General features: G+C 40.2%; 1 protein-coding gene across 4 annotated transcripts in view; it reads left to right on the top strand.

The window, feature by feature from the left end:
* The window catches only part of LOC124797885 (peroxisomal membrane protein 11B), a 112,785-nt gene that overhangs the window by 80,572 nt on the left and 7,994 nt on the right, over window positions 1-24,219 (top strand). For 2 of the 4 annotated variants that reach the window (XR_007016892.1, XM_047260982.1), the window contains one exon: window positions 7,308-7,579. The exons of the other annotated variants lie outside the window; for them this stretch is intronic. The gene's annotated coding sequence lies outside the window, so the exon portion shown is untranslated. Of the gene's footprint in view, window positions 1-7,307; window positions 7,580-24,219 lie in introns of those variants that run through there. 4 annotated transcript variants of the gene reach the window in all.

The following is a 24,219-nucleotide window of genomic DNA, read 5'->3' as shown; positions in this document are numbered from 1 at the left end:
GGAGTATTTGTCCCCATGATTGACGTGATATGTCGGTCTCTTGTTACAGACATTGGGTGGATTTGGTAGAACTCGAAGCATTTTGTGGTGAACTGCAGCCACATTTTCTGGTGTGTGGGCATGTTTCAGAATGTTTTTTAACCTGTTCTTGGACTAAATGTTGCATGGCACTCTGTGCTGGCTCTTTGACACTTCTCAGCAATCAACTGACCGCACCCTTTCCACAACTTTGTCATCACAACAAACACCCGCTGCTCCACTGTGAGTACCATTGTCCTTGTACTGCTCCTCTCACACCAACACACCCGGTGTGGATCCCATGGCAGGTGTACACGTGGTTGTGTGTGTGTGTGTGTGTGTGTGTGTGTGTGTGTGTGTGTGGTTAGGTGCATTCATTCACGTCTAACAATATCCACTTGTATGGGCCAATTCTTCAAATTATTCCTTCTTATTTGTTAAGAAGTGCACAAATATGTATCTGCTTGCATCATTCAAGATTCTCATTAAATATATATTGCCTGCCAAACTTGGTACATCAGTAGATCCAACGACATCGCAGTAGATCCCACGAGATCACTGTGGACAAGTTCTAAAGTGACTGTTTGTTCCTTCGAATCTGGTGATACAGTTTTGGAAACAGTCTTAATGTCAATTTACCTGCCAAACAGTCTTCACACACATTTATTTTATCCTTTTCGCAATCTGATCCCAGAACTGATTCCTATTTCATCATGTTATTTGATTGTACTCTTCCTAATGTACATCATTCAGTGATGTTGGAATATCAACATTTGACATATCTGTTGTCTGCCCATGGCTTTGTATTTATGTAATATAAACAAATTTTATGTTGAGTTCTTATGAGTTGTCCTCCAGAGTCATTGTAGATCTTGCAACCGTCTTTATCAAAAATAATCTTTCTATTGTTTTCAGTGAGCTGGGACACAGATAAAATTTTGTGCTTGATCTCGGGCACAAGTAGTGTATTCTTAACTACAAATTCTTTAGGTAATGTTTGTCATTAACAATCTTTGCCCTTACCGTATCGTTCTCTGTGGCTTCTATTTTTCTGCATTCAGCTGTAGTTGTGTCTTCAGTTAAAATATTTATCATTTTTATGAGCAGCTGAAAAATAATTTTCAGCTGGAATCATGTGATGAGTTGCCCCAGATCCACTATTCAGTTACCATTATTCATTGTAAGTGTACTGATATAAATATAATAGGGAAACATTCCATGCGGGAAAAATATATTTAAAAACAAAGATGATATGACTCACCATACGAAAGCCCTGGCAGGTCGATAGAAACACACACAAACACACACAAACACACACACACACACACACACACACACACACACACACACACACACAAAATTCTAGCTTTCGCAACCAATGGTTGCTTCGTCAGGAAAGAGGGAAGGAGAGGGAAAGACGAAAGGATGTGGGTTTTAAGGGAGAGGGTAAGGAGTCATCCCAATCCCGGGAGCGGAAAGACTTACCTTAGGGGGGAAAAAAGGACAGGTATACACTCGCGCGCTGCGCGCGCCCACACACACACACACACACACACACACACACACACACTATCCATCCACACATACACATACACAGACACTGAAATGTCTGCTTGTGTCTGTGTGTGTGTGTGTGTGTGTGTGTGTGTGTGTGTGTGTGTGCGCGCGCGCGCATGCGAGTGTATACCTGTCGTTTTTGCCCCCTAAGGTAAGTCTTTCCGCTCCCGGGATTGGAATGACTCCTTACCCTCTCCCTTAAAACCCACATCCTTTCGTCTTTCCCTCTCCTTCCCTCTTTCCTGACGAAGCAACCATTGGTTGCGAAAGCTAGAATTTTGTGTGTATGTATGTGTTTGTTTGTGTTTCTGTCGACCTGCCAGCGCTTTTGTATGGTAAGTCACATCATCTTTGTTCTTTAGCACATATAATTGTTGATGTTCTTTCCCATACTGTTTTTGGATATGTCAGATATTGTATACACATTTGCTGTTCATTGCATATGGAAAGTACAGTTTTTGGTAGTGAATTACCGCGATATGACACATAGACCTTTTCATCAGTAATTTATGCAGCTTCAAGGTTCCATATCACCATCTCAATTACAATCCACAAATCAGAATCTATTAGAAACAAAATGGAGTGAATTACACCTCCTGACTGTATCAAATGAAAATTATCCTCAGTGCTGTGTCTGTCCTCGGTCATTTCTGTATATTTCACTAAGTGTCTTAGAAACAATTGAAAATCCATCTACATCTACGTTTATACTCCGCAAGCCACCCAACAGTGTGTGGCGGAGGGCACTTTACGTGCCACTGTCATTACCTCCCTTTCCTGTTCCACTCGCGTATGGTTCGCGGGATGAACGACTGCCAGAAAGCCTTCGTGTGCGCTCGAATCTCTCTAATTTTACATTCGTGATCTCCTCGGGAAGTATAAGTAGGGGGAAGCAATATATTCGAAACCTGGACAGCAAGCCACACCGCGATGCAGAGCGCCTCTCTTGAAGAGTCTGCCACTTGAGTTTGCTAAACATCTCTGTAACACTATTACGCTTACCAAATAACCCTGTGACGAAACGCGCCGCTTTTCTTTGGATCTTCTCTATCTCCTCCGTCGACCCGACCTGGTACAGATCCCACACTGATGAGCAATACTCAAGTATAGGCCGAATAAGCATTTCGTAAGCCACCTCCTTTGTTGATGAACTACATTTTCTAAGGACTCTCTCAATGAATCTCAACCTGGCACCCGCCTTACTAACAATTAATTTTATATGATCATTCCACTTCAAGTCATTCCATACGCATGCTCCCAGATATTTTACAGAAGTAACTGCTACCAGTGTTTGTTCCACTATCATATAATGAAACAATAAAGGATCCTTCTTTCTATGTATTCGCAATACATTACATTTGTCTATGTCAAGGGTCAGTTGCCACTCCCTGCACCAAGTGCCTATCCGCTGCAGATCTTCTTGCATTTTGCTGCAAATTTCTAATGCTCTACATACTACAGCATCATCCGCGAAAAGCCGCATGGAACTTCGGACACTATCTACTAGGTCGTTTAAATATATTGTGAAAATCAATGGTCCCATAACACTCCCCTGTGGTATACCTGAGGTTACTTTGTCTGTAGACGTCTCTCCATTGAGAGCAACACGCTGTGTTCTGTTTGCTAAAAACTCTTCAATCCAGCCACACAGCTGGTCTGATATTCCGTAGGCTCTTACTTTGTTTATCAGGCGACAGCGCGGAACTGTATCGAACGCCTTCTGGAAGTGAAGGAAAATGGCATCTACCTGGGAGCCTGTATCTAATATTTTCTGGGTCTCATGAACAAATAAAGTGAGCTGCGTCTCACACAATTGCTGTTGCCGGAATTCATGTTGATTCCTGCAGAGTAGATTCTGGGTTTCCAGAAGTGACATGATACGCAAGCAAAAAACATGTTCTAAAATTCTACAACAGATTGATATCAGAGATATAGGCCTATAGTTTTGCGCATCTGATCGACGACCCTTCTTGAAAACTGGGACTGCCTGTGCTCTTTTCCAATCATTTGGAACCTTCCGTTCCTCTAGAGACTTGCGGTACACGGCTGTTAGAAGGGGGCAAGTTCTTTCGCGTACTCTGTGTAGAATCGAATTGGTATCCTGTCAGGTCCAGTGGACTTTCCTCTGTTGAGTGATTTCAGTTGCTTTTCTATTCCTTGGACACTTATTTCGATGTCAGCCATTTTGTTTGTTTGTTTGTGTGAGGATTTAGAGAAGGAACTGCAGTGTGGTCTTCCTCTGTGAAACAGCTTTGGAAAAAGGTGTTTAGTATTTTAGCTTTATGTGTGTCATCCTCTGTTTCAATGCCACCATTCCAGAGTGTCTGGATATGCTGTTTCGATCCACTTACTGATTTGACGTAAGACCAGAACTTCCTAGGATTTTCTGCCAAGTCGGTACATAGAATTTTATTTCCGAATTCACTGAACGCTTCACGCATAGCCCTCCTTACGCTAACTTTGACATTGTTTAGCTTCTGTTTGTCTGAGGGGTTTTGGTTGCGTTTAAACTTGGAGTGGAGCTCTCTTTGCTTTCACAGTAGTTTCCTAACTTTGTTGTTGAACCACGGTGGGTTTTTCCTGTCCCTCACAGTTTTACTCGGCATGTACCTGTCTAAAAAGCATTTTACCAATGTCAGTGGCGGAACAGAAATTTTCGTTTTGATCTGTTAGGTAGTCTGAAATCTGCCTCCTATTACTCTTGCTAAACAGATAAACCTTCCTCCCTTTTTTTGTATTCCTATTTACTTCCATATTCGGGGTGCTGCAACGGCGTTACGATCACTGATTCCCTATTCTGCTCTTACAGAGTCGAAAAGTTCGGGTCTCTTTGTTATCAGTAGGTCCAAGATGTTATCTCCACGAGTTGGTTCTCTGTTTAATTGCTCGAGCTAATTTTCGGATAGTGCACTCAGTATAATGTCACTCGATGCTCTGTCCGTACCACGTGTCCTAAACATCTGAGTGTCCCAGTCTGTATCTGGTAAATTGAAATCTCCACCTAAGACTATAACATGCTGAGAAAATTTATGTGAAATGTATTCCAAATTTTCTCTCAGTTGTTCTGCCACTAATGCTGCTGAGTCGGGAGGTCGGTAAAAGGAGCCAATTATTAACCTAGCTCGGTTGTTGAGTGTAACCTCCACCCATAATAATTCACAGGAACTATCCACTTCTACTTCACTATAGGATAAACTACTACTAACAGCGACAAACACACCACCACCGGTTGCATGCAATCTATCCTTTCTAAACACCGTCTGCGCCTGTGTAAAAATTTCGGCAGAATTTATCTCTGGCTTCAGCCAGCTTTCTGTACCGATAACGATTTCAGCTTTGGTGCTTCCTATCAGCGCTTGAAGTTCCGGTACTTTACCAACGCAGCTTCGACGGTTTACAATTACAATACCGATTGCTGCTTGGTCCCCGCATGTCCTGACTTTGCCCCGCACCCTTTGAGGCTGTTGCCCTTTCTGTACTTGCCCGAGGCCATCTAACCTAAAAAACCGCCCAGTCCACGCCACACAGCCCCTGCTACCCGTGTAGCCGACTGCTGGGTGTAGTGGACTCCTGACCTATCCAGCGGAACCCGAAACCCCATCACCCTATGGCGCAAGTCGAGCAATCTGCAGCCCACACGGTCGCAGAACTGTCTCAGCCTCTGATTCAGACCCTCCACTCGGCTCTGTACCAAAGGTCCGCAGTCGACGATGCTGCAGATGGTGAGCTCTTTCATCCTGGTCCGCAGTCGACGATGCTGCAGATGGTGAGCTCTTTCATCCTGCTAGCGAGACTGGCAGTCTTCACCAAATCAGATAGCCGCTGGAAGCCAGAGAGGATTTCCTCCGATCTATAGCGACACACATCATTGTTGCCGACATGAGCGGCCACTTGCAGATGGATGCACCCTGTACCCTTCATGGCATTCGGAAGGCTACTCACTGTAAACATGACACTTTGAGTTGCAGACAGGCACAATGGAAAGAATGTTACACATTGAGCTTTTGGCCAAAGCCTTCTTCAGCATATATATTTTCATTCACATAAGGAAGCATACCTCACACACACGACCACCCTCTCTGGCAGCTTGGACTGGAATGCGGCCCGAGATGGCAGCCATTTGTCTGTGGATGAACTTGTGTGTTTGAAATATATGCGGACATCTGTCCTTTTCTTTATATTGTTATTCTAACCTAGAGTATTTTCATTTTATCGATTTACGTTTTCATCTATTATTTATGTTCCACATTTTGTGTGAATTTTGTTTTATTTGTAATCCCTTCTTTCATATAAATCTTCATGTGGGTTGTTATAACCATAATAAATATTTTAAAATTAATGTTGGTAATAAGATATATTTTGTCAAAGCAAATATGATGAGATTTGCAAAAGTGAGCAAATGAGAAAGTTAATGGCATGCTTAAGATGATACTGCAAAGGATTAGAAGTAAAAATTTAAAAGCACAATAGGATTCAAACTGACACCCTTCAGAATGAAGGGAAAGTATTTCAGCTAGTACACTACACCACTGCTCTGATTAACACTGTCATTTTTAATGCTGTGGTGTAGTGTGCAGAATCCTTTTCATTGATTACTCGCAAACAAACCTAGGGTGAAAGGCTGGATCGTGTGCAATACCTGGGACCCTAACCTAAACCATAGTAGGGATAGTTTCAAGAGGGCGATTCCTCCCTTGGGGTCCTCTCCTTGATAAGATTGTGCCAACAATGTTGTACCCTGTATCTAATAACTGCTGTATCTTGTACCATTATCAAGATAATGTACAACACTCAAAATCATCAGTACACAAGAATATCCTTCCACTTGACATTCATTTGTGCTTTCCCATGAGAGTATGTCAACAGAACTCTCCAGCTGTATGTAAAGTAACTTTTCTGTGGAAAATTGTGGCATTGTATCACATCACATGTCATGACTTGTACTTTTGTAGTAAAAGCATCAATATGATTTGGAAATAAGAGCATGGCAGAGAGTATTAGGTGCCTGTTGTTATTGCAGTAGGCACTTCAAAATATTTATTCACATTATTAAATATCTTCAACATTTCGCGGCCCTGTCAGCAACTGTATAAATATTAATTTTAATAAGCAACAGCCTCAGTTGCACCGTTTACCTAGGTTTCAGTAGAGACAACCCAACCTTCTTCAGAATAACAGTAACTACTGTTTGTCCATAGTGGACATCGTCAATCTAAAACTACAGGTCCATAAATTATGGGTACCAGTATAGGACTCGTGGCTGCCGCATCGCGGTTGCGAAGTGGGGCCAAGGCAGTTTCAGATAAGTTTTACAATCTGACGATAATTTATGGATTTGTAGTTTTAGCTTGACAATGTCCACTAGGGACAAACAGTAGTTACTGTTATTCTGAAGAAGATTGGGTTATCCCGACTGAAACTTACATAAATTCAAGGTAAATGGTGCAAATGAGGCTGTTGATTATTAAAATTAAAATTAATCCACATTATCATACTGCATTGTTAATGTTTATTAATTTATGTAATTTTGTATTGTCATTCCACTCGGATTCTGTTAACTACACACACACACACACACACACACACACACACACACACACACACACACACAAATAAGCAGTAGCAAGGTATTTACATGTCTGGCAGTCTTTGAATGAGATACCAGTTTATTCATCTGTTATTTATGATATGTTGTTCTTATCTTTCTGACAATTGAATTGTACCATTTACAGGTGTGATGGTATACCTCAAACAACAGCATGCTGGCAGTGTATAACAACTTGGAACACAGAATGGTTGAGATGCTGCCCACAGGAAAGTTAGAGAGGGGGAAAAAAATTGATTTTAAATCATTCAGTGTTATTTAATAGGTAACTTAAGCCATTGAATTGTATATGTACAGAAGTTTCCAAAGTGGAAACTATATAAATAATTACCATTACATTGTCACTATAGGCTGTGAAGTGTTTGCCATCCAAATGTAATACATCATAAGATCATGTTATAAAAAAAAATTGTAGAAGAGTATTTTTAATGGGAATTCCTTATGGTGGTTCATAAATTACCATTCTCCATGTCTCAAGTTGCCACAGTTTAGTTATAATGACTTGACTTGGGGGACTGTAATGCATACGGCAAATGGCTACTCTTGTTTGTGTTGAATTTAATTTGTTGTGAGTTGGTTATATAAATTTTAAATTCATGGCCTATATAAAATTATCCAGATACCCTTTTACATTAACTGCTGAATCAAATTGTGAATGTATTTTGGAGTTCAAGAATGCTTGCCATTTAATACTGACATTCAATCAAAGAAAGAGCATTACCCATTCTATAAATATGACAACTATTAATGGATGTGGAATAGTATTACTGACTGTGCTTTAATATTTCATAATTGGTTATGTCAGCTTCTGCAAATGTATCCTTGAACTCACATACTTTGTCTTTACTGTGTTTAGGAGCTGCTCTTTCCTCTGTAAGAAAAGTGAAAGTCTCCTTGCAGTAATCTGTAAATCAACTAACACTAATATGTATTGTATAAAAAGATTGTTCAGAAAATTATCAAAACAACAAAGACTGCAGTACTACATCCAGGAAGTGCAATTCCCAGTGCTGTCAATAGGCACAAATGTAGATCACAGCACTCAAAGCTTTTTCAACAGTAGGTACCTGTCATAAAAGTGTGTCCTCGTAGCTTGGGATTTAAATAACCTGATAGGCCTCACCTTCCTTCATATTCAATTTAAACTCCCCAAGCAATATCTCTTTCCTGCTCAAGGACAATGTCATTGGGGGCGGGGGATAAGAATGCTATACTCTACTTTTGTGTGTTGTTTTTGGCAGTAATAGAAGTTGCACGTCTTGGAAGGTAAATACTGGCCAGCCTTTCTCATTCTGAGAGTCGGAGCGCATGAGCGCGCGCGCGCGCGCGCGCGCACACACACACACACACACACACACACACACACACACACTTTATCCTAAATCAGCTAATTTAATTTTTGCAATTTTCCACTGTTTCACCAAAATTATGACAGTTTATACTGTTTTTTTTATTACACTACATAAATGTACAAGCATGAGAAGTGTGTGTACATTCATGCATATGTTCACAGAAAATGTTGATGTTTTTTAATGTTTTAATCAATAAAATATGACATTCCACTCATTGTACAAGCTTCAAAACGCTATTTCCTTAATTTTTCCATGATTTGAATTTAAAATTTTGTGTGTAGCTTTTTGTGAAAATGCTGAGCATTCTCATGTGTTCAATTAAAACTTTCATTGTGAAATCGGTGCAGCCGCGCAGCTCTCCAGTGCAGCCCAGCAATGTGAGAGTGCCGGCCGGTAACACTCTGAAATGTCAGGTACCGCTCGGAGCCAATGCTCCTAAGTACACCTGAGCTACAGGCTGACGTCAAGACCTTGTAAGATCTGTAGGATCATGTTCTGTACTGACTTAATGATGACACCTTAGATGCTTTACTTCAAATACGCTTCGATTGTATTGTGATCATGTTTTAAAGTCTGTTTGGTGTCTAACACCTATAGGGCTCACAGGCATCATTCAAATGTTTGTGATTTGTTGATAATGTAACAAAAAATACAGTTCAAACAAGCAACAAATCCACTGCATTCAGGAAAAACTTGGATTCCAAAACTCAAATTCTTAAGAAGGAAAAAAAGGAAACTGGATTCATTTGAAATTATATTTACTTCAAATGCGCATTTTTAAGATTGACTCTGATAGAGGTCGTCAGTTTAGTAGCATGTTTACTCCTGGTACGAGAGAATTAGCCATCTACATTTATCTTAGATGCCTAGGGGACGATCGGATGTGTAGAAATTAGTAAGCGAAACACACCCTATGTGGAGGCTTCTCTCGTGTCCCCCATCACTTCAATTGCGGTGCTATTAAAACAAATCTAGCACAACAAATTCTTTTGCAGAAAACGGAAGTGAATGCTTTACAATGCAATAAGAAATAAGTCGACTTACCACAAAAGAAAACATTTTCTGAGTACTCGTGAAAAAAAGCTCTAACCTGTCACTTCATAAAAAGAAACAATGCAATGTCAAAAGAAATAAAAGAAGTTGTCTTTGATAATCGGAATTTCCCCGATATCACGTTTTTGCTACTTATGGGAAATTATACATGAGTTCAAGCAGTATCCAGGTTTGTCTGGGCAGGTTGTACACTTGTATGGTGTATCAGTGCACTTGCCTTGTTCCGCACACTTCTTACACTGCAGTAGCTTCCTGCTTTTGTACATTTGTTTGTGATGTTTCTTGTTCACATTTCGTGGAAATGTCCAGTGGTGGAAGGAAGCCCTTTATAATGTTCATTCTGTAATCATATGTCATTTTATTTCCTGGGTATTTGTTGTACAGATATAGATAATTGAAAACTAGCATGTCAATGACATGAAAGAATAGTTTTTTGTTCACACAAATAATACGAAAACATCTGATCTTGTTTATCAGTCCCAGACATACACGCATTGTACCTAATAATAGGCAAAGGTTTCATGACTATTTGCTGGCGTGCATTCGTCACTTGCTCCATAACATTTGATGTTCTGTGGAAATGTTGGAAACCTCGTCGATCCTTCCATTTTCCAATCGTAACTCCATTAGAATACTGCACAATAGTCTCTACCCTCCCAAGTTTTGCCGATACAATGTCTTCGGGGGTATATTTCCTATTTAATTTCAAAGTACCTGTGGGAAGTGTTTTTAGGTTCAACAGAGTTGTAGCTAAATGAAAAATGTTATAATAATTGTCCAAGTAAATGTGATGACCAACATGCAGCTTTTCTGCCATCAAATGCAAAACGACCTTTTCAGCGTGACCTTTCCCCGCATATCTCCACTACTTCCCGTGTATACAGCGCACTTATTTATGAAACTGTCTGGATTGTTGAGCATGCACATCTTAATGCCATATTTATTACGTTTGCTTTTTATGTATTGTATAAATGACAGTCTTCCCCTCCAAAGACTCACTGATTCATCTATTGATAAATCTGTTCCCGGGTGATACACTTCAGTCAGTCTCGTGTCAAATAACCCAGTACAGGTCATATTTTATATAAACGATCGTCTGGTTTCGGGTTTCCTGGAAGTGGATTTTTTGCAAAATGCAGATAGCTTAATATGATGAAATACCGGTCTCTGCTTTACTTATCGCTATTCCTCTATTCTCAAACAGCGGTTCTTTCTTCCGGTAGTCTTGTAATCGTGCATATTTAACGTTACCCATATGTAACGAAACACCCACAAAAACTAGTGATTTTCCTATACTTAGAGGTTTCCATTTACAGATCCTAGATCCCTCTTTTGTATTTTCCCTCAGCAATAATTTGACTGCGTTATCATTCGTTTCGACAACTACAAGTTGCAACAATTCATCTGTTACCAATAATCTGAAGAAATCCATAGGAGAATTGCCAGCAGGATGAATTTGCAAAACTTCTCCCTTCGTAAGTGGGTGATACTGCATATTATGTGGTTTTTTATGCCAGGAATCACCTGGATTATTTCCGTGTGACAGGTCAGGTTCTTTTTCGTCATAGATTTCCACACAATCGTGATCCGTATCGTCAGATTCAGAACTGTCATGAAACAGATTCGAAAGCCTGCTTCCACGCAATTCTTCAGCAGCCTCTAAATGACAACCTCCATGATATGCCTCGTCCTCACTACACAGAAAATCACTGTTGTCCAGTACACTAAGTAACTGTTCCTCTATCAATTTAACACTTTTCCTGCTCCTTTTCACATTGGAAGGCCTAGGTGTCAGTTCATTAGCCGCCATTACGAACAATATACGTTCGGTAACTGACCACACAGAAGAAAAGTTTACACGCTTTGATGCTAGCTTAGTCGCTGTAACTAAACTGAGTAATCAGACAGCGAGCACGGACGCTTATAAGCATCAACCGCACTGGCTCACGGCTTGTTGTGACGCTTATAAGCGTCAGCCGCAGTGAAAGTGTGGTAAAGACCTACTTCAGCCGAAAAAGACATTCATAGTTCAGCAGTTGTCAAATACAGTCTGCATTTTTAACAGGTTCCTTAACCATGTCAGAAATTGTATATATGGTAATAGGTAATCACACATTTAGAGCTGTGTGCTTTTACAGGCATTTTAGTTAATATAATAATTTATAACTCTCATTTTGGTCTGAATTTACACCATTTTCATTTTATGCAGTCACACAGTGCAGAAAAACAAACCAGTTTTTTAAAATTGTCAGCATGAAACGCAATACAGAAAAATTGGAAACTAATTTATTTATTTTTATAATGTAACTAGTGGTAGGCACTGGTATCAACAAGCTTAGAGCGATATGTGATCGTTCTAAGCTTGTTGATACCAGTGCCTACCAATTTTAATTGTATATTACAGCACTGAGGATGGTCACTAAGTGACCGAAAATCGATTTTGTGGATAATAAAACAAAAAAATACGACCAATGCTGATTCTCCTTCCAATTATATTCCTTCTGCTTGTTGCGTTGTATTACAACAGCTTTAATTTAATTTCATAGTGCTTTATGCAAATAAGCACCACTTTTGAAGACAGCCATCTCTGTAATGGGCTTTTACGAATCCTCTTTACTTCAGTGTGAAATACATTAATCCATACTAGGCATGCAGTTGTAGGTTGCTGCGACCTAATGTCAGGTGTAAACATTTCTTCTCAAGACGCTCCATTACATGACAGTTTCCACCCTGTTTCTCACCCAGGTTGTCACTGAACCTTGTCACCCCCAACTGCAGATTTCATGCCTATTGTTCTCTGTTTATGAAGAGTGCCAGCTTTAATGTTTTAACCAATGTTGTGTTAAGTTTTATGTACTAATATTTTGTAATGATTATCTGTAAGAAGTCTCACATTGGAACATTAATATCTTTTTAATGTGGTTTCACAAAAGACTTTTGCTTCCATGTTTTATTTATACCATTGGACATGATCAGAACAAATAGGGGAATCCTTGCACTTTTGTGTGTCAGCACTCAGCTACTGGTTTTGTGATAATCATGAAGATGTGTGCAGTCTAATGTGAGACTTATTAATATCATTATAAAATCACGCACACAAAACTTGTAACCCAATATTGATTAAAATGCTAAAGTTGACAGTCTTCGTAAACAGAGAACAACAGGCATGAAATCTACAGCTTGTTACATGCTTCCCTGTACTTTATACTTTCATGCATTTCACACTTTTTTGGGTCAGTCTGCCGAAAAGTGTAAAACGATGGTTTTACTGTACAAGAGTGTGGACAGGCAACAAAGTTCCTGGATTTTTCCAAATGTGCTGGGTAAAAATACATACTTTTCCCGGTCCTTCAGGAAATGAAACACAGCAAAAAAAAAAAAAAAAAAAAAGTGCATTTTGGAAAGATCTTTCATGTGCAGCAGTTTGCATATTTTTGTGTTGTGAAAGTATAAATAAGAATTCCACCAATTGTAGTATGATATCTTTCAAAGCACTGGAATCGAGATTGCAATGCGCTTTTGTCAGCCAATCACAGTTCATGTTATGTGATTCATCAGCCAATGACAGCAGATGTTAAGAGCATATGACTTGTAATGTAGTCACCCAATAGTAACATCAATTAGCGCAAACACGCGAATAGGAAAAGTTAATGGTTTAAATTGATATAAATTCAGTGTTGTTACATGGTAAGCCAAGCTTTCATCTATAATACGGGTCGTCAAACGTTTTTTTTTGCTGTTTTTCCGGGGGTATGGTTAGGCAAGACCCCAAGAGCACAGCTAAATTGCAGCAGCTGAATATTTCTGACAAGTACAATTCAAATTTAACTGCTGTGCACTGAACATTTTGTGGGTTGTCAGGCAGAATAAATGTTCTTTAGCAATTCGACTTTCCATACAAAAGTCAATTACATGTGAAATTGTTCATTTGATATTGTTTTTTGCATAATTAGTAATCTATGAAAGAGCTAAAATAAATGTAAAAAACTAACCTTGAAGCTTGGTCTTTCTTAGTGTATTACCCTTTAGGATAAATCCAACATAAATATGCCAGTATGTATTAAATAACTGCATAAATGGCTGGTCTTCTGTGCTCAAAATTTTTGTAAGGGTCTGGTCCTCAAAGTGGTAAGTTTGAAGAAGAGTCAAATGCTCCACGATTTAAGAAATTGATCACACGTACACACACACCTGTTATAAATGTAAACAGTTGTGACATCACACTTGTCAAAAGCAGTTTGCTATGAAGTATTCCACAGTCTTCATCCTGAAGCCTTTGACACACTTCACTGTCAGCAGACATGTGTTTGTGCAGTTTGTTTTCTTGTAAAAGGCACATTTTCTTCACAACTAAAATTTTACTTATATGTTAGTCTCTCATTTGTTTTCTTCCCGCAGTATTTTTCTCCAGTAGCAGTCCAAAGTAAATTTTTTTTGTTACATTATTGGATCTTACCAGACAAAATTACAAAAATTTAACTAGGAACTTACAACATTGAAAAATCCCTGATTATTATTATTTTTCCCTCCCGTGGATGTCCTGGGGTGTATACACCCTGTGTACATACTTCACATATTTGTTGGATCTCTTCAGCTGTAATATATGGAGAACTCTGGAGCATGCCTTTATCCAGCAGCGAATGTTGAATGTCAGATGATTTGTGTGTGTGTGTGTGTGTGTGTGTGTGTGTGTGTGTGTGTGAGAGAGAGAGAGAGAGAGAGAGAGAGAGAGAGAGAAATTTGTTTCTCTTCATATCTTCTTTGATATACGAGACAGAATGGCTCCCCACTACTTACCTCCAATAATGTCAGTGCTGCCAATTCACACCTGAAACAACATACACTATCCTGGCTTTCAGAACTAATCATTCGTTCTGCTGCATCGTAGTTGTATAAGGCTTATTGAGGCAACTGGGGCTCTATAAAGGTGTGTTGCCCAAGGTACAACTGTTGCCTGCAGTCTTGGCTGAGCCTGCCCGCTTGTGTTGCTCAGAAATATGGCTACTCTGCTGTAGCTGCTGTTGGTTCCCAAGGCGTCACTGCAGCTGCAGTGGGCATTTGGCAGCAGCATGGAGAGAAGCATGACCAAATTGGATTTTTCTTTGAACTACGTAGATATTTTACCAAACAATAATTTTATTGTGGCTCTTCAATAAGAGGAAGAATATTAATATAGCGGCGGCATATGACAGTGGAGGTTGTTATAAGGGTAAGCACTAATTGAGACGTGGTATAGCACGTGACGCGACACTGCAGTGTGACGCGATCCTGTGCACACTGCGACGTGTACACGTACTTCGCACACGCCGATTGACAGAACCGAAGCACCTGCACCCTGAAATCTTTCTCAAATGATTTTACAGAAACTATTCAGTGAAAATATTTGATTTTTGCCTTACGTGTAGCATTATATGTTATCGTCGTGGTGAAATGCCCATCACCTCGCTAATGGTCATACTTATTGTGATTATATACATATAATTTATTTTAGTAAGACACGACACAAAATTTGAAAAATAGAGGTCGCTATGATTACACCATACTACTGCGTATGAAATTTAGCTAACATATTGAATTTTTGTTTAGACTTGGGAGGAATTCTCTGTCTCAGATCTCGAGAAAATGGATCCTATGTAGCGTATTCACTCCCACGCCTGCGGGAATGAAATATTCACGACATCCCTCATATCTCCTAAACCGCTCGAGACATCAAAAAGATATTTTGGCAAATGCTGGCACCGAAGAAGAATCTTTTTCCACTTCGTAAACACACTGAACTTTATCTATCGCAATATAACAGAAGTTGTACTTTCTATTCCATTTTTTTCATTCCAGTGACTGCAATTCTTTAAGAGTTATTGACAGCTAGTGAAACGAGAGTTTCCTGGTATGAAAATAAACATGAAATTTCTTCTCTATTGTTACCACAAACAGACACAATGAGGTATTTTGTGAGCTATTGAGCTCTCTGGTCGCCAATTACTTGTTTAATGAGACACTGTTTCAGAATTCTCTCACAATAGCTGCTGCAAAAATGAGTTTGTGCAAATTATACTGTGTTTTGGCGAAACAAGTACAATTAAACCTGTCAACAAGACAAATGTGGCTGTTACGTAAATGCTGATGCTTCTCCAAATGAGAAAAGGTTAATATTCACACAAAAATAAATCGCCAATTGTGTTGCAATTTTGGATGAATCTCATAACCCATCATATTTTTAACACTGAACGACTGGAATGGAAACTTACCATAGGATTTTATTCCTTTTCTTCATCTGAGCAGTATTAAAGTAATGACAAGCGTACCCTTCAGGCGGAATGACATGAACATGTCAGACGCTGGTTATTCACCTACAGCTTGCCAAACTGACAATGTGTGATTGGCGAATAAAATAGTTGATATTGAGAAAAGTAAACAATTGACACATGGCACAACATAATGGTCAGTGAATCACCAGCAATACATTTCAAAAAATTAAATACATCAAATCACCACACTCTTTCAGGATAGTAATAGTTTCGGAATAATACCGACTACTAGTTCGTTTGTGTAGCCTGCTGTGTAATTAGTTTATTAACACTGACAGTGTGTATGCAACCACTGAAATGCTTTTTTCGTGTCACGATGAGCCGATTAAAATATCGCTATTTTTGATGGCTTCTAGACTGTTTCCAGCTTGCAGTGGAAATGTGATGTCCACATGTACATAAATTGCCTCTCTTTACATCCGTATCCAAATAATGATAGTGAAACTTACGTACTTCATATCTTGGACATTTTCTACTTACCGGGAGCGCAAAGGGGTGATACCTGTGGAAATTATGCCTTTTCGACTTTTTGTAACAGATCATGGAGATACGTCTACCTAACAGGCAGCAAGTACATAACCTCATTTTACTTTTCTGCCTCGCTTCTAGATCACACGATTTTATAATATTCCTCATATCCTTATACACTACCCTCACGATGAATCGTCTGTCCCTTCTTATGATCTGAAAACATTGTGGAGGCAGAAGATACAAGTCCAGTAGCTAATGGCTCTTCAGTTATTTATTTGTGCACTGTTCTTGACAAAAGAATAAACAAAACAAGAAAGTATACAGATATATATGTAACGAAAACTATTATGTACTAACTAAATGAGATGGAGTACTTAAACAGTGAAAAACGAAACAGTATTAAGTGACAATAAAATTCAATATACCGTAAGGCTGTATTTTTCGGATGGGTAATACTTTGTGTGCCGGTATGCAGCATGTTGAAAGGTTATACATGTTTTTGACTGCTCAGCAAATTTTTACTTGCAAAAAAGATATATCAAAGAATTTGCATTAAATTTTGCTTGAAAAGTTGAATAAGTGCAGCACCACACTCAAAATGGTGACTAGGGCTTTTGGCAAATCTATTATGGGTAAAACAACAATTTACAACTGATATAAACATTTCAAACGGGCTCGAGAAGACGCTGAAGACGACAACTGCCCTGGGCGCCCTAGCATATCAATTACTGATGACAACTTGGAAGACATAAAGAAAATAGTTCTGGAAAATAATCAAATCAGCAGCAGAGCCCCCCTTCCCATGAACCATGGACCTTGCCGTTTATGGGGAGGTTTGTGCGCCTCAGCGATACAGATAGCTGTACCGTAGGTGCAACAGAGGCCAGACAAAGGTGTGGTTCCTGAAGAGGGCAGCAGCCATTTCAGTAGTTGCAGGGGCAACAGTCTGGATGATTGACTGATCTGGCTTTGTAACTTCAACCAAAACAGCCTTGCTGTGCTGGTAATGTGAACGGCTGTGAGCAAGAGGAAGTAGTCCCCATTCGGATCTCCGGGCGGGGACTACTCAGGAGGACCTTGTCATCAGGAGAAAGAAAACTGGCGTTCTACAAGTTGGAGCGTGGAATGGCAGATCTCTTAATCGGATAGGTAGGTTAGAAAATTTAAAAAGGGAAATGGATACGTTAAAGTTAGATATAATGGGAATTATTCTTTCTATGTATTCACAGCACATTACACTTGTCTACATTGAGATTCAATTGCCATTCCCTGCACCATGTGTCAATTTGTTGCAGATCCTCCTGCATGTCAGTACAATTTTCCATTGTTACAACCTCTTGATGTACTACAGCATCATCTGCAAAAAGCCTCAGTGAACTTCCGATGTTATCCACTAGGTCATTTATGTATATTGTGAATAGAAATGGTCCTACGACACTCCCCTGTGGCACACCTGAAATCACTCTTACTTCGGAAGACTTCTCTCCATTGAGAATGACATGCTGCATTCTGTTATCTAGGAACTCTTCAATCCAATCACACAATTGGTCTGATAGTCCATATGCTCTTACTTTGTTCATTAAACGAGTGTGGGAAACTTCGAAAACCTTGCAGGAGTCAAGAAACACAGCATCTACCTGGCAACCCGTGTCTATGACCCTCTTGAGTCTCGCAGACAAATAGTGTAAGCTGGGTTTCACAAGATCATCTTTTTTGAAACCCATGCTGATTCCTACAGAGTAGATTTCTAGTCTCCAGAAAAGTCATTATACTCGAACATAATAAGTGTTCCAAAATTCTACAACTGATCGACGTTAGAGATATAGGTCTATAGTTCTGCACATCTGTTCGACGTCCCTTCTTGAAAATGGGGATGACCTGTGCCCTTCTCCAATCCTTTGGAACGCTAGAGACCTACGGTACACTGCTGCAAGAAGGGGGGCAAGTTCCTTCGCGTACTCTGTGTAAAATCGAACTGGTATCCCATCAGGACCAGCAGCCTTTCCTCTTTTGAGCGATTTTAATTGTTGTTTTTCTATTCCTCTGTCATCTGTTTCGATATCTACCATTTTGTCATCTGTGCGACAGTCTAGAGAAAGAACTACAGTGCAGTCTCCTCTGTGAAACAGCTTTGGAAAAAGACATTTAGTATTTCGGCCTTTAGTCTGTCATCCTCGGTTTCAGTATCATTTTGGTCACAGAGTGTTTGGATATTTTGTTTTGACCCACCTACCGCTTTGACATAAGACCAAAATTTCTTAGGATTTTCTGCCAAGTCAGTACATAGAACTTTACTTTCGAATTCATTGAACGCCTCTCGCATAGCCCTCCTCACACTACATTTCGCTTCGTGTAAATTTTTGTTTGTCTGCTAGGCTTTGGCTGTGTTTATGTTTGCTGTGAAGTTCCCTTTGCTTCCACAGCAGTTTTCTAACTCACTTGTTGTACCACAGTGGCTCTTTACCATCTATTACGATCTTGCATGGCACATATCTAATGCATATTGTACGATAGTTCTGAACTTTGCCCACTGATCCTTAACACTATCTGTACTTGAGACAAAACTTTTGTGTTGAGCTGTCAAGTACTCTGAAATCTGCTTTTGTCACAGAAAAATTTTCCTACCTTTTTTTAATATTTCTATTTAAGGCTGAAATCATCGATGCAGTTACCGCGTAATGATCGCTGATTCCCTGTTCTGCGTTAACTGTTTCAAATAGTTCGTGTCTGTTTGTCACCAGAAGGTCTAATATGTTATCGCCACGAGTCGGTTCTCTGTTTCACTGCTCAAGGTAGTTTTCAGATAATGCACTTAAAAAAATTTCACTGGATTCTTTGTCCCTGCCACCCGTTATAAATGTTTGAGTCTCCGAGTCTATATCTGGCACATTAAAGTCTCCACCCAGAACTATAACATGGCTGGGAAATCTATTCAAAATATTTTCCAAATTTTCCTTCAGGTGCTCTGCCACAACAGCTGCTGAGCCAGGGGGTCTATAGAGACATCCAATTACAATGTTTGAGCCTGCTTTAACCGTGACCTTCACCCAAATTATTTCACATTTCGGATCTCGCCAATTTCCTTCGATACTATTGCCCTTTTTATCGCTATAAACACGCCTCCCCCTTCACTGTCCAGCCTGTCTCTGCGGTATACATTCCAATCTGAGTTTAGAATTTCATTACTGTTTACATATGGTTTCAGCCAACTTTCTGTCCCTAGTGGGCATTGTGACGGTTTATTAATGAGAGCAGTTCTGGGACTTTTCTACAGACGCTCCTGCAGTTTACTATTAGCACATTAATATTGTTATTCCCTGTTGCATTTTGCCTACTAATACATTGTTGCGTCTCAGGAGGCGTCTTGTCAGGTCTAGGGAGGGAATTCTCTAACCTAAACAACCCACTTGTGCACTCCACACGTACTCCGCTACCCTTGTAGCCACTTCTTTCATGTAGTGCACGCCTGACCTATTCAGGGGGACCCTACATTTCTCCACTCGATAGTGGAGGTCAAGAAATTTGGACCTCAGAATCGTGTGAGCCTTCCACTCGGCTCCAAACCAGAGGACCGCGATCGGTTCTGGGAACGATACTAAAAATAGTTAGCTCAGATTCCACCCCGCAAGTAAGACTTTCCACCTTCACCATCTCTGCCAACCACCTGTATGAACTAAGGATGACCTCTGTACCCAAACAGCAGGAGTCATTGGTGCCAACATGAGCAACAGTTTGCAGTTGGGTGCACCCAGTGCCCTCTATCGCCGCCGGCAGGGCCTCCTCCACATCTCGGATGAAACCCCCCGGCAAGTAGACCGAGTGAACACTGGCCTTCTTCCCTGATCTTTCCGCTATTTCCCTAAGAGGCTCCATCACCCGCCAATCACTAATAAATCCGTCCCCCCGTGTGCCTGCTCGGACCTTGCTGAAGGAGCGGCCACATGTCCACTCACAGGCAGAGCGGGCGATGCCACATGGCCAGCTTCCACATTGACCCTCTGCCTCGTGCACCGGGAACGCCGCTGAACCCGCCACTCCCTTTGGGGTGAGGGTGGCCCAACCGCGCCCGGTACCTGTGAAGATGTCTCCACAGCAGGGACCATGGGTGAAGCATGTCACCTGCAGTGTACCATGCGACGCAGCAGACTCCCCACTGCCGCTACTCTCCAAGGCAGCAGCCTGAAGAGGGCTGACCGTGCCCATCAACATGTTCAGCTGTTCACGAACAGTGGCCAGTTCCTCCTGCATCTGTACACAGCAGTCACACATCCTATCCATCCTCAGAAATCAACAATTTACTGTAGAGAGTTAATCAACTTTTAACTAGACTGCTAATTCACTAAAGGCGGCTGATAGCTGACTAAACTGTGGTTACTGGACACTTCTTGTTGAAAACAATGAAAATAAGCACTACCTGTCTCTGGACTGTATTCAAAACAAACAATAGCACTACTGGCGCTACAGCTGACTAAAGGGACTCTCTATGACTGTATTCAAAACAGACACGAAATCTACGGAATATTATTCCGTAGATTTACTCGAAAATTAAAGCTTCCTAAAAGCAAAAACACACAGAAGAAGAAGTGACAAGTAAGAAAAATACAGTTAATACTTAAATTAATGTAGCTCACTGCACAGCAGATGTGAAGCAAATGGCAGTTACGATGACCTTAGGTCGAAACAAGGGACCAGGAGTAAACAACATTTCATTAGAACTACTGATAGCCGTGGGCGAGACAGCCCTGACAAAACTTTACCATCTGGTGAGAAAGATGTATGAGACAGGCGAAATACCTCCAGACTTCAAGAAGAATATAATAATTCCAATCCCAAAGAAAGCAGGTGTTGACAGATGTGAAAATTACCGAACTATCAGTTTAATAAGTCATGGCTGCAAAATACTAATACGAATTCTTTACAGACTAATGGAAAAACTGGTAGAAGCTGACCTCGGGGAAGATCAGTTTAGATTCCGTAGAAATATTGGCACACCTGAGGCAATACTGACCCTACGACTTATCTTAGAAAATAGATTAAGGAAAGGCAAACCTACATTTCAATAATTTGTAGACTTGGAGAAAGCTTTTGACAATGTTGACTGGAATACTCTCTTTCACATTCTGAAGGTGGCAGGGGTAAAATACAGGGAGCGAAAGGCTATTTACAATCTGTACAGAAACCAGATGGCAGTTATAAGAGTCGAGGGGCATGAAAGGGAAGCAGTGGTTGCAAAGGGAGTGAGACAGGGTTGTAGCTTATCCCCGATGTTATTCAATCTGTAAAGGAGCAGTAAAGGAAACAAAAGATAAATTCGGAGTAGGAATTAAAATCCATGGAGAAGAAATAAAAACTTTGAGGTTCGCCGATGACATTGTAATTCTGTCAGAGACAGCAAAGGACCTGAAAGAGCAGCTGAACAGAATGGACAGTGTCTTGAAAGGAGGGTATAAGATGAACATCAACAAAAGCAAAATGAGGATAATTGAATGTAGTGGAATTGAATCGGGTGATGCTGAGGGAATTAGATTAGGAAATGAGATGCTTAAAGTAGTAAATGAGTTTTGCTATTTGGGGAGAAAAATAGCTGATGTTGGTCGAAGTAGAGGGGACATAAAATGTAGACGCAATAGCAAGGAAAGCGTTTCTGAAGAAGAGAAATTTGTTAACATCGAGTATAGATTTAATTGTCAGGAAGTCGTTTCTCAAAGTATTTGTATGGAATGTAGCCATGTATGGAAGTGAAACGCGGACGATAAATAGCGTAGACAAGAACAGAATAGAAACTTTCGAAATGTGGTGCTACAGAAGAATGCTGAAGATTAGATGGGTAGATCACATAACTAATGAGGAGGTACTGAATAGAATTTGGGAGAAGAGAAATTTGTGGCACAACTTGACTAGAAGAAGGGATCAGTTAGTAGGACATATTCTGAGGCATCAAGGGATCACCAAAGTATTGGAGGGCAGCGTGGAGGGTTAAAATCGTAGAGGAAGACCAAGAGATGAATACGCTAAACAGATTCAGAAGGATGTAGGTTGCAGTAGGTACTGGGAGATGAAGAAGCTTGCACAGGATCGAGTAGCATGGAGAGCTACATCAAACCAGTCTCTGGACTGAAGACCACCACCACAACAACAACAACAACATCATGCAGCATGCCAAAGTGAGCATTTGCCTGGACTGCCTTTCCATATTATTTAAGCATTAACTTCTGCATAGTATTGATTCACAGAGTAAATGTTGTCATTTACTCTCCCACCATCAATAGGTTCACAGCAATGAAGGAAGAGTATAATATAATCAGTATTCATTAAAATGACCAGCTGCTTTTAAGAAACTTACTAAATGTAGTAAAAAATTACACACTTTAATTTTGTATTAAAAAGGTGTAAATGATGCTCCTAAGACCACCAGTCTCAAATAATAGCAATTTGTTCTGACAGTGTTTGCCATTTTTGAGTTGTATAGTCATCATTAAATTCCACATGATCTTTATTTTTCTTTCTTTTTACTAAAGTAGTGAGGTGGGATGTCCTCATAGCTGTACCCATGCTTGGTAGAAATAGATTTACGAGGGTAAGTCAATTATTATCCACAATTTAACTATATTTTTGTTTATTTTGGTAGTACTGTCATTTTACGTGGGTGACGCGTGCTTTGTTTATTTGTTGTTATATCTTTGCAATTTTCAAACTGCTAGGTTAGTTTTATTATCACTGCCGTGCTGTTAATCACGGCTGTTCATCTGTCTATTTGCACCAAAGAAGAGCAACATTCAGTGATCTGTTTTCAGTGGTCAGAAGGCGTATCAGGGGCTGAAATTCATCGAAGACTTTCGGTACAGTACGAGAACAGTGTTTTGCCATACAACAGAGTGTCTACGAATGGATTGAAAAATTCTGAAATGTTCGCACTGCATGATGAAGGAGCCAGACAACTGTTTTCTGCCACAAATGAAGAAACCATTGAGTATTCACGTGAAATGATTCTCTTGGACAGACAATTAACTATTGATGAAGTGGCACACCGTCTGCAAATTAGTCACGGTTCTGCCAAGAAATCATCCACAACAAACTTGGGTTTCATAAAGTTTGTGCAAAATGGGTCCCAAAACAACTCACACAGTTGCATAAACAAACGCACTTGGACACCTGCAAAAACGTTTGGATCGCTATGGTAATGAAGGGGACAACTTCTTAGACAGGATCATTACTGGTGATGAAACATGAATTCATGATCACCAGCCGGAGAGTAAATGGCAGAGTATAGAATGGAAACATCCAAATTCACCTGCAAGAAAAAGTTCAAGACCCAACCATCCACAGGAAAACTGATGCTTATGGTTTTTTGGAACGCCCAAGGTCCAGTACTGGGACATTATGGGGAAAGAGGCACAACAATAAACTGTGTGCATTACAGTGAGATGCTTACTGCCAAGCTAAAGCCTGCAATTTGAAGCAAATGCCGAGGATTGCTGTCAAAAGGTATTGTGTTGTTGCATGACAATGCCCGTCCGCATACTGCAGCCAACACTGCTTTAACACTCCAGAAACTCAAATTTGAAGTACTGGATCATTCTCCATATAGTCCCGATGTTGCCCCTTCTGACTATCACTTGTTTGGTCCACTCAAACAGGCATTAAGGGTGCGTCGATTTGCCTCGGATGAAGCAATGAAAGAAGTGGTGCATTCCTGGCTCGCAGCTCAACCGAGAACCTTCTTTTATGAAGGCATCAGGAACTTGTACAACCATGGACCAAGTGCGTTGAAACGCAAAGAGACTATGTCGAAAAATGATGTTCTTGCAAGTTTCCTATTCGTTTACAGTACAATTTTATAACTACTTTATGGATA

This window comes from Schistocerca piceifrons, chromosome 5 (assembly GCF_021461385.2).
Source record: "Schistocerca piceifrons isolate TAMUIC-IGC-003096 chromosome 5, iqSchPice1.1, whole genome shotgun sequence".
NCBI classification, from domain to species: Eukaryota; Metazoa; Arthropoda; class Insecta; order Orthoptera; family Acrididae; genus Schistocerca; species Schistocerca piceifrons.
The sequence above is the reverse complement of the archived record's forward strand: the minus strand, read 5'-3'. Positions and strand labels throughout refer to the sequence as shown.